Here is a 15,523-nt window from a genome sequence, read left to right as displayed (position 1 = left end):
TTTGTTAAATATCTTTTACGAATCTAATCCTTCTCTATTTTACAGTATAAAAACAAAATGGACGTTAAGGGTAGACAACCGAATATTTTAGAAGATCTACCAGAGGATATGATTGAGGAAATCTTGTCTAGAGTCGGTCAGAATTCATCAGCACAATTAATTATGGCAAAATTAACTTGTCAAACATTTGAAAGACTTTCCAGAAATGCCTTAGTTTATAAAAGGCTTTCCTTTGATAGGTGGGGTATATCACATTTAGGAGACCGTAAGTTACGCCGTGTTTTCTTTAATGCGTCAAATGCGGGGAACCCAAATGCAATTTTATGCTACGGGTTAAGAATCTATTTTGACTCAACATATCCCAACAAAGGATTTCGTGAATTAGAAAGAGCTTCTAACATGCAACATAAAGAAGCATGTCATGCTTACGGGTTAGTTTCGCTTCTTACCAAAGTGAGAAAAAGAACATCGGATTGCAACTTTTAAATATGAAAGGACCCGTTCATATACATTATAAACGATTCACAATAGTTGATTTCATCATGAGGTATTTGACCTCTATATGATACATTTTACAAACATTGCATTCGTTTTTAAAAGACAAACTTTCTTTACATCGAAAATTGACAGACATGCATACCATTTCATAATATCCACTATCCAACTATAAATTGACTTAATAATAATCTTTAGTGAACTCAATGACTTAAATACAACGTTCTTCGAAATATGCCATGAAAGACTCCAAGTAATATCTTTAAAATGAGCAAATGCACAGTGGAAGATTTCTTTAATATCTGAGAATAAACATGCTTTAAAGTGTCAACCAAAAGGTTGGTGAGTTCATTAATTTATCATAATCGATCATTTTTATCATTTTAATAGACCACAAGAATTTCATTTCCAATTCTCATAAATATACGTCCCATGCATAGAGACAAAAATCATTCATATGGTGAACACCTGATAACCGACATTAACAAGATGCATATACGAATATCCCCTATCATTCCGGGAAATCCTTCGGACATGATAAAAATGAATTCGAAGTACTAAAGCATCCGGTACTTTGGATGGGGTTCGTTAGGCCCAATCGATCTATCTTTAGGATTCATGTCAATTAGTAGATCAGTTTACTAATTCTTAGGTTACCAAGCAAAAGGGGCATATTCGGCTTCGATCATTCACCCATATAATGTAGTTTCAATTACTTGTGTCTATTTCGTAAAACATTTATAAAAATTACGCATGTATTCTCAGCCCAAAAATATAAAGGGTAAAAAGGCAAATGAAACTCACTTAATGTATTTTGTAGTAAAAATACATATGACGATATTGAACAATGCAGGGTTGGCCTCGGATTCACGAACCTATATCAATTATATATATTAAAACATATAATCGTAATCAAACAAGTTTATGTTTTATTATTAATTGTTATGTTAGTAACTTGTATGTTTCATTAATAAGTAAATTAACTATACTTATTTTATATACTTTAGATAAATAATTAGTACTTATTATGAAAATATAAATGTTGTTATGTGATATATTTTGAATATATTTTTATATAGCTATTTATTTGGTAAAATAATATCAATAATAATAAATAAAAATTTGTATCTTATTATGATAATATTAATAATACTAAAAGTAATTAGATTTAATAATGATACTGATATTAATAGTTTTGATAATAATACTAATAATAAAAGTAATGTTAGTAATAATAATAATTTTAATAAAAATTATAATAATGATAAGATAAAAAATGTTAGTTTTTCATAGAAATAATATTTTAAATAATAATGGTACTTTTAATAAAAATGATGATTTTAATAGAAATTTTAGTAGTCATATTAATAATAATTCCAATATTAATGTTAGGTGATAATTCTAATACTATTATTAATAATAATGATACTTTTAGTAATAATGGTCACAATAATAATACTTATGATAATCATAATGCTAATACTCATATTAATAATAATAATATATATTTTTGCAATAATAATAATGATAATAATATTGATTATACTAATAATCTTATTTCTAATATTGGTAATAATAATAATTACTTAATATCAATCAACAATAGATAATAATAATAATAATAATAATAATAATAATAATAATAATAATAATAATAATAATAATAATAATAATAATAATGAAATAATAATAATAAGAGTATTAGTAATAACTACCTCAAAGGAGTAGCCCTTAAAAAAATGCCCAAGTCCGGGTTTGAACCTGCAACGTCCCGCTAACCCGATAACATCATTAATCATTCGTCCGTTTTTGTTTTGCTGATTAATATGATACTTATATTTATATAACGCCTTTTCTTCCCGTTTCCCTTTCTTCTTCTTTTAAAAAAAAAATGCCACAAACAGGGATTGAACTTACGACCTCTCGATTCCCAATACACTTCCTAACCAACTAGGCTATGCTGATTTTCTGATATACAATACAACTACATCTTTAAAACCCCATAACTATATTTCTTTTCTTTTTCTTCCTACTTTCATATGATCATTATCATTAAACCTCCTTATCTATCATCACATAATCATAACAACATCATCAATCTTAACTAAACCTAATCTCATCATCATAATTATTAACATACACCGTATATTATCATCATCGAGCTATTAATATCGACATACATCATCATTATTTTAGTCATCATCATCACCATACTATCAATATAACCATCATCACATCATACAGATCAAACATCATCATCATCTTCCATGATCTATAGAATCATCATTATCATCATACCTGTTTAGCATCTAATCGTGATTATTATCATAATAATCTCCTTAACTTAATTAATCGTTCCTAATCCTAATTACTAACATCATAATACTTGTATATCATCTAGTCTATCATCATTTCATAACTAATATCATTTAACCATCTAATCGCCATCATTACCTTAAAAAAATAAACAACCAAAAAATATAATCGAAGCAATAGCAGTACGTGGAAATGATTATCAACCTATATAACACCCAGCTCAAAACTCTAGCCCTTTTACATTTTGGCCCATCAGAAAATATAGAAGCCCAAGGAAACAATTTAAATCCAATTCAAACCGTGTTAATATTTCAATCCTTGATTCACGATTTTAAGTGGGAGACACAATGGTGGGGTTGTTTGTATACGTGGGTCTTTATCACCAACATGAGTGCATCTTCCACTATCTCCTTTCTTATGTTTAATAAAAAAAATGTAACACAGGTACTGCAGCTGTAGTCTCGCCATTTAAATTATCATTATCTTCATCATTTTCTTTGTAACATGAGGTGACAACAATGACTGTAATTGGTAGCAACAACAGAAAAATTTGTTGTCATAGCAGTAGTAGTTTTAATCGAATGATGATTATGAAAATTGAGTTTGAACTGAATAGAAGGAAACAAGAAAAATATGGTTGTGGTGTTGCTTCGGTTACTCAGAAAACAGAAAATAATATAAATGAACGGTGGTGTGGGACGTGGTTTATGATGAAAGGTGGTTGTCGTTGATTGTTCCGGCTGATCAAGCAGTCTCGTAACAGCAGAAGTAACAACTCAAAATAATGATGTTTAATGAGGGTTGTTGAGCAAAATAAGAGAGAGAGAGAGAGAGAGAGAGAGAGAGAGAGAGAAATATGGAGATGGTGGTTTACAGTGGCAATGTAGGTGATCAAGGGTGGTGCTCCGGTGGTGCGTGTGATTGAATTAGTGGTGTTAATGTGGTTGTAGTTGTAGTGGTTTTGAAGTGATCAATATAATTGAACACAACAGTTTTAAAACCGAAACAACAACAAGGTGGGTTTAGGTGATAGTTTAACGGTGATGGTTTTGTTGATGGTGGTTCGAAACCGAATAGTAATAGGAGAACTAATAAGTTCAAGTGGTGATGGTTTGTATGATGAATCATGGTGGTTCATGTAAGGTGGTTGTGGTGGTGAAGTTTTTAATGGTTCACGAATAATGTAAAGAAGAAAGATAGTGAGAGAAGAAGTAAGAATGTGATGAGTTATTGATCCGAGGTGGCTCAACGTTTGCAGAGGGTGGCGTGAGGTTTGGTGATTGGAGAAGATGAAGTAAAATAGAGATGGGTGTTGTGATTCTTCTAAGCTCATGTGTATATAATAGCATATGTATTATTAATATTAAGATAGTGACTAGATGGATTGATGGATCAGTATAATAGAATAATAATATAATAATATATATGAAGTGTTAAGAATCGTGTAACACAGTATCCTAATTAAATCTCGTGATTTTTAGTTGGATGTACACTACCGACAATTTTTCACGGACTATTATATCGTGTCCCGTTATTCACTCAGTGGCGAATAAAAAGTCTCCAGAAAAATCCTAAATTTTTAAATTAATTATATTTATTTATTTTGGTCATTATGGTATAAAATTCAATCTTTAATTTGTTAAATAAAAATTACATCAACTGTCCCCCTCAATTTTGGGTAAAATATAAAAAGTGTTAAAATTAAATAACTAGGTCCTAAATATAATTTTAGTAAGCCTAAATTTTATAGAACTCATTTTCGTATCACCGTTTATTTTAAAATTACAATGGTTTGAATTTAACTTGCTTAATATCAATCGAAACATCAAATGAGTATTACAATTATTTAATATTTATTTTTAATATAGTTTATTTATATATAGAGATATATTTTAAATAATAATTATTATAATATCCTATTTTTATTTTATTAATTTTTAATAACAACATATAATACTTTAAATTATATTTCAAGTTATTATTTAGATATACATACACACATATCTATTTACAATTAATTATTCGTGAATCGTCGAGAGCAGTCGAAGGTAAATTGAATATATGAACATCTTTCCAAAATTTTAAGACTCAACTTTACAGACTTTGCTTATCATGTCGGAATCATATAAAGATTAAGTTTAAATTTGGTCGGAAATTTCCTGGTCGTCACAGTACCTACACGTTAAAGAAATTTCGTCCCGAAATATGAGTGTGGTTGTCATGGTTAACAATAAAAATGTTTTCATGAAGAATTTGAGCTGATAAATAGAGTTTTATTACTGTTGAGTAATATGAATAAGATAATTCAATTACTCGAAGAGTACGAGTGAAGCTATCACAAAAGAATGAAATGAGTAAATGCAAGTTTGTCTTAACCGGTGACGTAGCCATGGTTGATTTTAGAAAATAAGGTGCATCTTAACTTTTGACGTTGTCTTAGTTGAATTCCGGAATTCAAGGGATTTAAGAAAATCTTCGAAATCTAAAAGATTTGATTCTTCGGCGAATAAGGAAGTTAAGATCTCTATAATTAAATACGATGATCTGCCTCGATTACTCTATATGATATTTCCATTATAAATTAAACTTTTTCCGTTCCATAACTTTTACCTCTCCTATACCTAATTCCCAAATTTAAAAGGTTGTGAAAATGCTTAATCCCGTTCTGATCCTTGTCTTATCCTTACTATCGCAACAATCATTCTCCTTTTTCAACTTTCACCGGAGGAATCTGTTTTCTTCTACTTCGCCCTTGGGGTTATAGTGTTTTTAATTTTCCCGTGTCTTTATGTTGCGATAAACATTGACATACACGGTTGGTAATTTATGTGTTGTCATTGGGTTTTATATCTTCCCTTATATTTCGATGTCCCTGCTTTTGTCTCCTATAATCATTGTCATCCACAGTTAATGTTCCCTCCTATTTGCTGCGATTTATAATCCCATTTACCCATTGAAGCTTTATGCTCTGTTTTCTCTTCTATCCATTAAGCACATCAAGTAATGGTACAGAATTCGTAGGTATGGATTTTCGAATGAACATGGCTAATGTTCTAAGAGAGAAATTGTAATAGCACGATCTTGATTGGTTAACTTACCATAATTCAAAAGAAAAGATAGAACTATCAGGAAGATATGTTCTTGATATGTTGTAGATTAGGTAGAATGTAAGAGTCGTGTGACATGGCACCTGATGACATTATGGTCTGTGAATCATCAAGTTCCATTAGAAACTCAGCATGACTTACTGTAATATAATCACATTGATCAAGTGTCATTATATTATACTAACTCATGCATCAATTTCCAACACTTATTCAAAATCATTCATAATTTAAACTTGAATTTTAAAGAAATTTAGAAACTAAAGTAGTTTCCTTTATGATGTAATATAGATCGCACGAAGAGATAAATAATTTCGGACGAGAATATTTATGAAAATATCTTCAGAAATATCGAAGATATTTATGATGATATTTTGGAATTTCTAAATTCGAAAGTTGATTAGGAAAAATTTCCGCAAGATTTTAACATGACTTCGGAGCAAGATATTCTCTAAAGATTTCAACGGATCCAGTATTACCTGGATTCTTAGAATATAGGGTATGGTCCTTGTATTTGTCCTTGGTCTCCTTCGTGGTTAGCTCAATCCGTTTTTCAGTTACAACTTTTCTGAGCTTTTTCAACATACTATTCTTTATCATAAAACTTCCGACAAGGTCGTTTACGGTTGTCTATAGTTTCTGCTGCTTCATTCAGCTTTTTTTTTTAAGTTCAATGTATTGATTCGTAGGCTGGGTGCTTTTCAAAATTTCAGATTGGAAGGTCCATATTCTAAGAGATAAAGGTTATACATATAACTGTTGATGTAGTCATGCTGCGAGATTCAAAATACTGATTGTTAATTCCCGGTAATTGGTATGACAATTCTCGTTACAAGATGCGGATGAGTATATGAATAGGTTTCAACAAAGTTAATGATTTTTCGGAAAGTCAAAGATCAATGAAGTTGCTGGTAAGTTTACTGCTAGTGCGGTGGAATATAAACGGTTTCCTGATAACGATGACGAAAGGCAAACTTATATATCGAGGTTATAATAAGGCTAATCCGAATGGAAGTCAAAATTGTCTTGCTGGAGCTGTGACAAAATCGGCTAATTGCAATGTAATTTTCGGTAATAACAATGTCAAAGAAACTATCACAGATACGTGTTAAACATTTACTCAGGTTCTGAGTGTTTTCAGGTGCATAATTATATGCATCAATCTTTTCTTCCATAGATGAAGTACGGTTGGTTCATCCTCTCGATTGAGGTGTTTTCAAGAATCATGAAAGGTTTGAACGCAGATTGTAATTGTCAAGATACAATTGAGGGTTAAGATGAAATTAAGTGGCAAACTTGAAGAAATGTTTAGTTTCATATGTTATAATCAATATTTTAATTCATTTTAATTGTCCAATGTTATTAGTCCACAGTCGATAGTCCACAGTTAATAGTCAAATAATTCTTATATAGTTTAATATATAATATTCGAATTAATTAATACGTATCGTGATCCGTGTACATGTCTCAGACTCGATCACAACTCAGACTATATATATTATTGTAGAATCAACCTCAACCCTGTATAGCTAACTACAGCATTACTGCATATAGAGTGTCTATGGTTATTCCAAATAATATATATAGATGCGTCGATATGATATGTCAAAACCTTGTATAAGTGTCCCGATATTTAAAGTGCGTAAAATAAATAACAGAAATTAAATGATGATAAATAAAATTGCGAGAATTAAAATTGCGATAAATAAAATGCGATAAATAAATTGCGATAAATAAAATTAAATCAGTTAGCTAGGAACAGTTAGCGTGGATTCTTAACAAAATTCTCATAATTAATTTGTTTGTTTCTAACAAATTTTATTTTGTCCAATATTTTCTTCATTATACCATTTGTTGGATTCTGATAAATCAAAATCCAAATACGAAATTGAATGAAATTGGTTATTCTGTGGTGAACGGATACATATATCTGTGGATGTAAGTAGGATAGTAAATGACTGTTGAATCAGATTCGAAGATTGTACAATGTAACTTATTAATGTGAAATCTAAATATTCCTCGGGTATTACCTACCCGTTAAAATATTTTCACCATTAACAGTTTGTACAAAAGAATTTTTAATTACAATCTTTATGAAAACATATATACATATATATTTTCTTCAGATGTAATCATGGATTTAATGAGTTAATATGATATTAATCTCATTTGATTTATCGTTAGAACAAGAATACATAATCTCTAAAACATTAAAAATTATCTATTCGTCATGTAGAACGAAGATAAATGATGTAGAACGATTCGTAAAACGATGATTATGCTCGAGGTGCATAATGAGATGTTGAGGCGCGTGATGTTAAAATTTGGGTTGTTGGTGGTACTGGTGCTGATGTTGGTGATACTGTTGATGCCGGTGATGCTGCTGAAGCTGGTAATTTTTGTACCATATTCTCCAAATTGATTACTCGAGCGTGAAGTTCGTTGACTTCTTACTCCAGGATGATTGTCGATAAGAAAGAGCGAATGAATAAGGTTTAGAATCTGAGTTATGATATAGTCGTGGCAAGATATTTGGGAAATGAGGGTGAAAATGGTGTTACGAACAGGTTCGCTGGTAAGTGCTTCAGGTTCTTCATCAAGAGGTGAATTCGGTTAGTGGAAGGGATCGCCTTCTGCGCGTCTCCATTGATTAAGTCGACTACGAACCCATCAGATGGATTGGGGATGGATTATTGATTGATTCATTCTGGTGACACTGCTTTCGGAGCTTAGGTGAAACTCCATATCGGAATACCTGTCGGAATCCGAGGAATTTGAACTGATAGAGGGATTCATCTCGTACGATCAGATGAAAGATTCTCGATAAGAAATAGATTATAGGATGTAGATTAGTACCCTGCCATACATAATTTATATATGCATATATAATACTAAAATCCCATAAGTTACGGAGGAATCTACGGAAGCTATCAGGCAAAGGTAATAATAACAGATACGCTAAGATATGAATTTATCTATACACTATCTATGAAATAGAGACAGTAAGATATGTCTAGACTTTAAGGATGATAAGCAAATAATTTTTGACACTAAATTATAAGCAAAACTTTTGACATGCAGACACGGTCGAAGTCCAGACCCACTAATGCATCTAAACAACTATCAGTTAGACACACTAATGCAAGACCTGGTTCGCTAAGACCACCGCTCTGATACCAACTGAAAGGACCCATTCATATACATTATAAACGATTCACAATAGTTGATTTCATCGCGAGGTATTTGACCTCTATATGATACATTTTACAAACATTGCATTCGTTTTTAAAAGACAAACTTTCTTTACATCAAAAATTGACAGGCATGCATACCATTTCATAATATCCACTATCCAACTATAAATTGACTTAATAATAATCTTTAGTGAACTCAAAGACTTGAATGCAACGTTCTTCAAAATATGCCATGAAAGACTCCAAGTAATATCTTTAAAATGAGCAAATGCACAGCGGAAGATTTCTTTAATACCTGAGAATAAACATGCTTTAAAGTGTCAAACAAAAGGTTGGTGAGTTCATTAGTTTATCATAATCGATCATTTTTATCATTTTAATAGACCACAAGAATTTCATTTCCAATTCTCATAAATATACGTCACATGCATAGAGGCAAAAATCATTCATATGGTGAACACCTGGTAACCGACATTAACAAGATGCATATACGAATATCCCCTATCATTTCGGGAAATCCTTCGGACATGATAAAAACGAATTCGAAGTACTAAAGCATCCGGTACTTTGGATGGGGTTCGTTAGGCCCAATAGATCTATCTTTAGGATTCACGTCAATTAGTAGATCAGTTTATTAATTCTTAGGTTACCAAGCAAAAGGGGCATATTCGGCTTCGATCATTCACCCATATAATATAGTTTCAATTACTTGTGTCTATTTCGTAAAATATTTATAAAAATTGTGCATGTATTCTCAGCCCAAAAATATAAAGGGTAAAAAGGCAAATGAAACTCACTTAATGTATTTTGTAGTAAAAATACATATGACGACATTGAACAATGCAGGGTTGGCCTCGGATTCACGAACCTATATCAATTATATATATTAAAACATATAATCGTAATCGAACAAGTTTATGTTTTATTATTAATTGTTATGTTAGTAACTTGTATGTTTCATTAATAAGTAAATTAACTATACTTATTTTATATACTTTAGATAAATAATTAGTACTTATTATGAAAATATAAATGTTGTTATGTGATATATTTTGAATATATTTTTATATAGCTATTTATTTGGTAAAATAATATCAATAATAATAAATAAAAATTTGTATCTTATTATGATAATATTAATAATACTAAAAGTAATTAGGTTTAGTAATGATACTGATATTAATAGTTTTGATAATAATAAAAGTAATGTTAGTAATAATAATAATTTTAATAAAAATTATAATAATGATAAGAAAAAAAAATGTTAGTTTTTCATTGAAATAATATTTTAAATAATAATGGTACTTTTAATAAAAATGATGATTTTAATAGAAATTTTAGTAGTCATTTTAATAATAATTCCAATATTAATGTTAGGTGATAATTCTAATACTATTATTAATAATAATGATACTTTTAGTAATAATGGTCACAATAATAATACTCATGATAATCATAATGCTAATACTCATATTAATAATAATAATAATAATAATAATAATATATATTTTTGCAATAAAAATAATGATAATAATATTGATTATACTAATAATCTTATTTCTAATATTGGTAATAATAATAATTACTTAATATTAATCAACAATAGATAATAATAATAATAATAATAATAATAATAATAATAATAATAATAATAATAATAATAATAATAATAATAATAATAATAATAATAATAATAATGAAATAATAATAATAATAATAATAATAATAATAATAATAATAATAATAATAATAATAATAATAATAATAATAATAATAATAATAATGAAATAATAATAATAAGAGTATTAGTAATAACTACCTCAAAGGAGTAGCCCTTAAAAAAATGCCCAAGTCCGGGTTTGAACCCGCAATGTCTCGCTAACCCGATAACATCCTTAACCATTCGTCTGTTTTTGTTTTGCTGATTAATATGATACTTATATTTATATAACCCCTTTTCTTCCTGTTTCCCTTTCTTCTTATTTTTTTTTAAAAAAAAATGCCACAAACAGGGATTGAACTTACGACCTCTCGATTCCCAATACACTTCCTAACCAACTAGGCTATGCCGATTTTCTGATATACAATACAACTACATCTTTAAAACCCCATAACTATATTTCTTTTCTTTTTCTTCCTACTTTCATATGATCATTATCATTAAACCTCCTTATCTATCATCACATAATCATAACAACATCATCAATCTTAACTAAACCTAATCTCATCATCATAATTATTAACATACACCGTATATTATCATCATCGAGCTATTAATATCGACGTACATGATCATCATTTTAGTCATCATCATCACCATACTATCAATATAACCATCATCACATCATACAGATCAAACATCATCATCATCTTCCATGATCTATAGAATCATCATTATCATCATACCCGTTTAGCATCTAATCGTGATTATTATCATAATAATCTCCTTAACTTAATTAATCGTTCCTAATCCTAATTACTAACATCATAATACTTGTATATCATCTAGTCTATCATCATTTCATAACTAATATCATTTAACCATCTAATCGCCGTCATTACCATAAAAAAATAAATAACCAAAATATATAATCGAAGCAATAGCAGTACGTGGAAATGATTATCAACCTATATAACACCCAGCTCAAAACTATGGCCCTTTTACATTTCGGCCCATCAGAAAATATAGCAGCCCAAGGAAAAAATTTAAATCCAATTCAAACCGTGTTAATATTTCAATCCTTGATTCACGATTTTAACTGGGAGACACAATGGTGGGGTTGTTTGTATACGTGGGTCTTTATCACCAACATGAGTGCATCTTCCACTATCTCCTTTCTTGCGTTTAATAAAAAAAATGTAACACAGTTACTGCAGCTGTAGTCTCGCCATTTAAATTATCATTATCTTCATCATTTTCTTTGTAACATGAGGTGACAACAGCGACCGTAATTGGTAGCAACAACAGAAATTTTTTTTTGTTACAGCAGTAGTTGTTTTAATCGAATGATGATTATGAAAATCGAGTTTGAACTGAATAGAAGGAAACAAGAAAAATATGGTTGTGGTGTGGCTTCGGTTACTCAGAAAACAGAAAACAATATAAATCAACGGTGGTGTGGGACGTGGTCTATGATGAAAGGTGGTTGTCGTTGATTGTTCCGGCTGATCAAGCAGCCTCGTAACAGCAGAAGTAGCAGCTCAAAATAATGATGTTTAATGAGGGTTGTCGAGCAAAATGAGAGAGAGAGAGAGAGAGAGAGAGATATGGAGATGGTGGTTTATAGTGGCAATATAGGTGATTAAGGGTGGTGCTCTGGTGGTGCGTGTGATTGAATTAGTGGTGTTAATGTGGTTGTAGTTGTGGTAGTTTTAAAGTGACCAAATAATCGAACACAGCAGTTTTAAAACCGAAACAACAACAGGGTGGGTTTAGGTGATAGTTTAACGGTGATGGTTTTGTTGATGGTGGTTCGAAACCGAATGGTAATAGGAGAACTAATAAGTTCAATTGGTGATGGTTTGTATGATGAATCATGGTAGTTCATGTAAGGTGGTTATGGTGGTGAAGTTTTTAATGGTTCACGAATAATGTAAAGAAGAAAGATAGTGAGAGAAGAAGTAAGAATGTGATGAGTTGTTGATCCGAGGTGGTTCAATGTTTGCAGAGGGTGGCGTGAGGTTTGGTGATTGGAGAAGATGAAGTAAAATAGAGATGGGTGTTGTGATTCTTCTAAGCTCATGTGTATATAATAGCATATGTATTATTAATATTAAGATAGTGACTAGATGGATTGATGGATCAGTATAACAGAATAATAATATAATAATATATATGAAGTGTTAAGAATCGTGCAACACAATATCCTAATTAAATCTCGTGATTTTTAGTTGGATGTATACTACCGAAAATTTTTCACGGACTATTATATCGTGTCCCGTTATTCACTCAGTAGCGAATAAAAAGTCTCCAGAAAAATCCTAAATTTTTAAATTAATTATATTTATTTATTTTGGTCATTATAGTATAAAATTCAATCTTTAGTTTGTTAAATAAAAATTACATCAACTGTCCCCCTCAATTTGGGGTAAAATATAAAAAGTGTTAAAATTAAATAACTAGGTCCTAAATATAATTTTAGTAAGCCTAAATTTTATAGAACTCATTTTCGTATCACCGTTTATTTTAAAATTACAATGGTTTGAATTTAACTTGCTTAATATCAATCAAAACATCAAATGAGTATTACAATTATTTAATATTTATTTTTAATATACTTTATTTATATATAGAGATATATTTTAAATAATAATTATTATAATATCCTATTTTTATTTTATTAATTTTTAATAACAACAACATATAATACTTCAAATTATATTTCAAGTTATTATTTATATATACATACACACATATCTATTTACAATTAATTATTCGTGAATCGTCGAGAGCAGTCGAAGGTCAATTGAATATATGAAGATCGTTCTAAAATTTTAAGACTCAATTTTACAGACTTTGCTTATCATGTCGGAATCATATAAAGATTAAGTTTAAATTTGGTCGAAAATTTCCGGGTCGTCACAAAATAAAACCTTCCCACAAGTGACGGATTCAGTAGTTGGAATGAGAAACAAGGTTTTTAGATTATTACGGGGCTGTTGGATATTACGAAACCCTCGTCCTTTTGACGACATTACAACATGCTGCCTAGCCAATGGTCATAACGGTTATTTTCCATAAGACCAAGGATGGAAAGTCGTCTTAGTAAAACCAAAATGCATGACTTGTTTATGGACTTATGAATTACGTGTCTTTATTTCCTTTGCTGAACAACTTGCGTATTAACTAGATTTATCTTCAAAACTATCTTGTATCAAAGTGTACTATATTTCATGTTATATGTAATATAGCGATGTTGTAAGTTTGAAGAATATTTATATGTGATATATTATTATAATCAGTTTTTCATATGGAATTGTAGTAGTTGAATTGTATATTATCTACTAAGTATGAACTTAATGGGTAGGTAGTACCCGAATTTAAACTTATAAAATGCTAATATGAAGAAAAAACTTTTATAAATGAGTTCATATTATGCTACGAAATACTATTGACTACTCTTAATATTCTGTATGATTAACTCGATTCAGTTGGCTATTTTGAAGGAAATGGCACCGACTACTCGACACACCATGAATATGAGCAAAGAGGAATTTCGTACCTTTCTTGCTGCAAACATAGCCGCAGTACAGGCTGCGCTACATACCAAAAATAACTCTGAATCTAGCAATGCAGCTAACGACGCAAGAAATCGTGTAGGATGCTCCTACAAAGAATTCACTGCCTGCAAACCTTTGGAATTTGATGGAACCGAAGGACCAATTGGATTGAAACGGTGGACCGAAAAAGTCGAATCGTTGTTTGCCATAAGTAAGTGTACTGGAGGACAAAGTTAAGTACACTACGCATACCTTCACAGGTACTACGTTAACGTGGTGGAACACCATCTTGAACAGGTAGGACAAAATGCTGCTTACGCACTACCGTGGTCGACATTCAAGCAATTGATGAACGAGCAGTACCGTCCTAGAAACGAAGTCAATAAGCTCAAGGTAGAGCTTAAAGAGTTACGAACACAAGGGTTCGACATTACCACGTATGAACGACGATTCACAGAGTTGTGCCTATTGTGTCCGAGAGCGTTCGAAGATGAAGAAGAGAAGATCGATGCGTTTGTAAAAGGGTTACCAGTAAGGATTCAAGAAGATGTGAGTTCACACGAGCCCGCTTCCATACAAAAGGAAAGTCGAATGGCTCATAAACTCATAAATCAGATTGATGGAAGAATTAAAGAGAGCAGGCGGCCGAAGAAGCCAACATGAAACAACTCAAGAGGAAGTGGGAGGAAAACGGTGACAAGAGTCACCAGTACAACAACACTAACAATTACAACCACAATCGCAACAACTATCCCAACAACCGCAACAACAATCGCAACAATAACCGCAATCCTAACAATAACTACAACAAACATCCCAACAACAACAACAACTACAACAACCATTTCAACAACAATAACAATCCCAACAACAACCTTAATAACAACAACGGCAACAAAAACCAAAAACAGCCATGTCATAGGTGTGAAGAAAAGCATCAGGGGTTTTGCACAACATTTTTCAACAGGTGTAAAAGAAATGGTTATAGCACGAAAAAGTGTGAGGTCTATGGACCAAATTTTAACAGAACAAAAGGAATAAATAGTGTCAGAACAAGTAATGCCGGAACGAATAGTGTCGGATCAAGTAATACCAACGCTGTTTATTATAAATGTGGAAAACCAGGCCACATTATTAGAAATTGCCCGAATCAGGGGAATACTAATGGGCAGGGCCGTGGAAGAGTTTTCAATA

Source organism: Rutidosis leptorrhynchoides, chromosome 2 (assembly GCF_046630445.1).
Source record: "Rutidosis leptorrhynchoides isolate AG116_Rl617_1_P2 chromosome 2, CSIRO_AGI_Rlap_v1, whole genome shotgun sequence".
Taxonomy (NCBI): domain Eukaryota; kingdom Viridiplantae; phylum Streptophyta; class Magnoliopsida; order Asterales; family Asteraceae; genus Rutidosis; species Rutidosis leptorrhynchoides.
The sequence above is the reverse complement of the archived record's forward strand: the minus strand, read 5'-3'. Positions refer to the sequence as shown.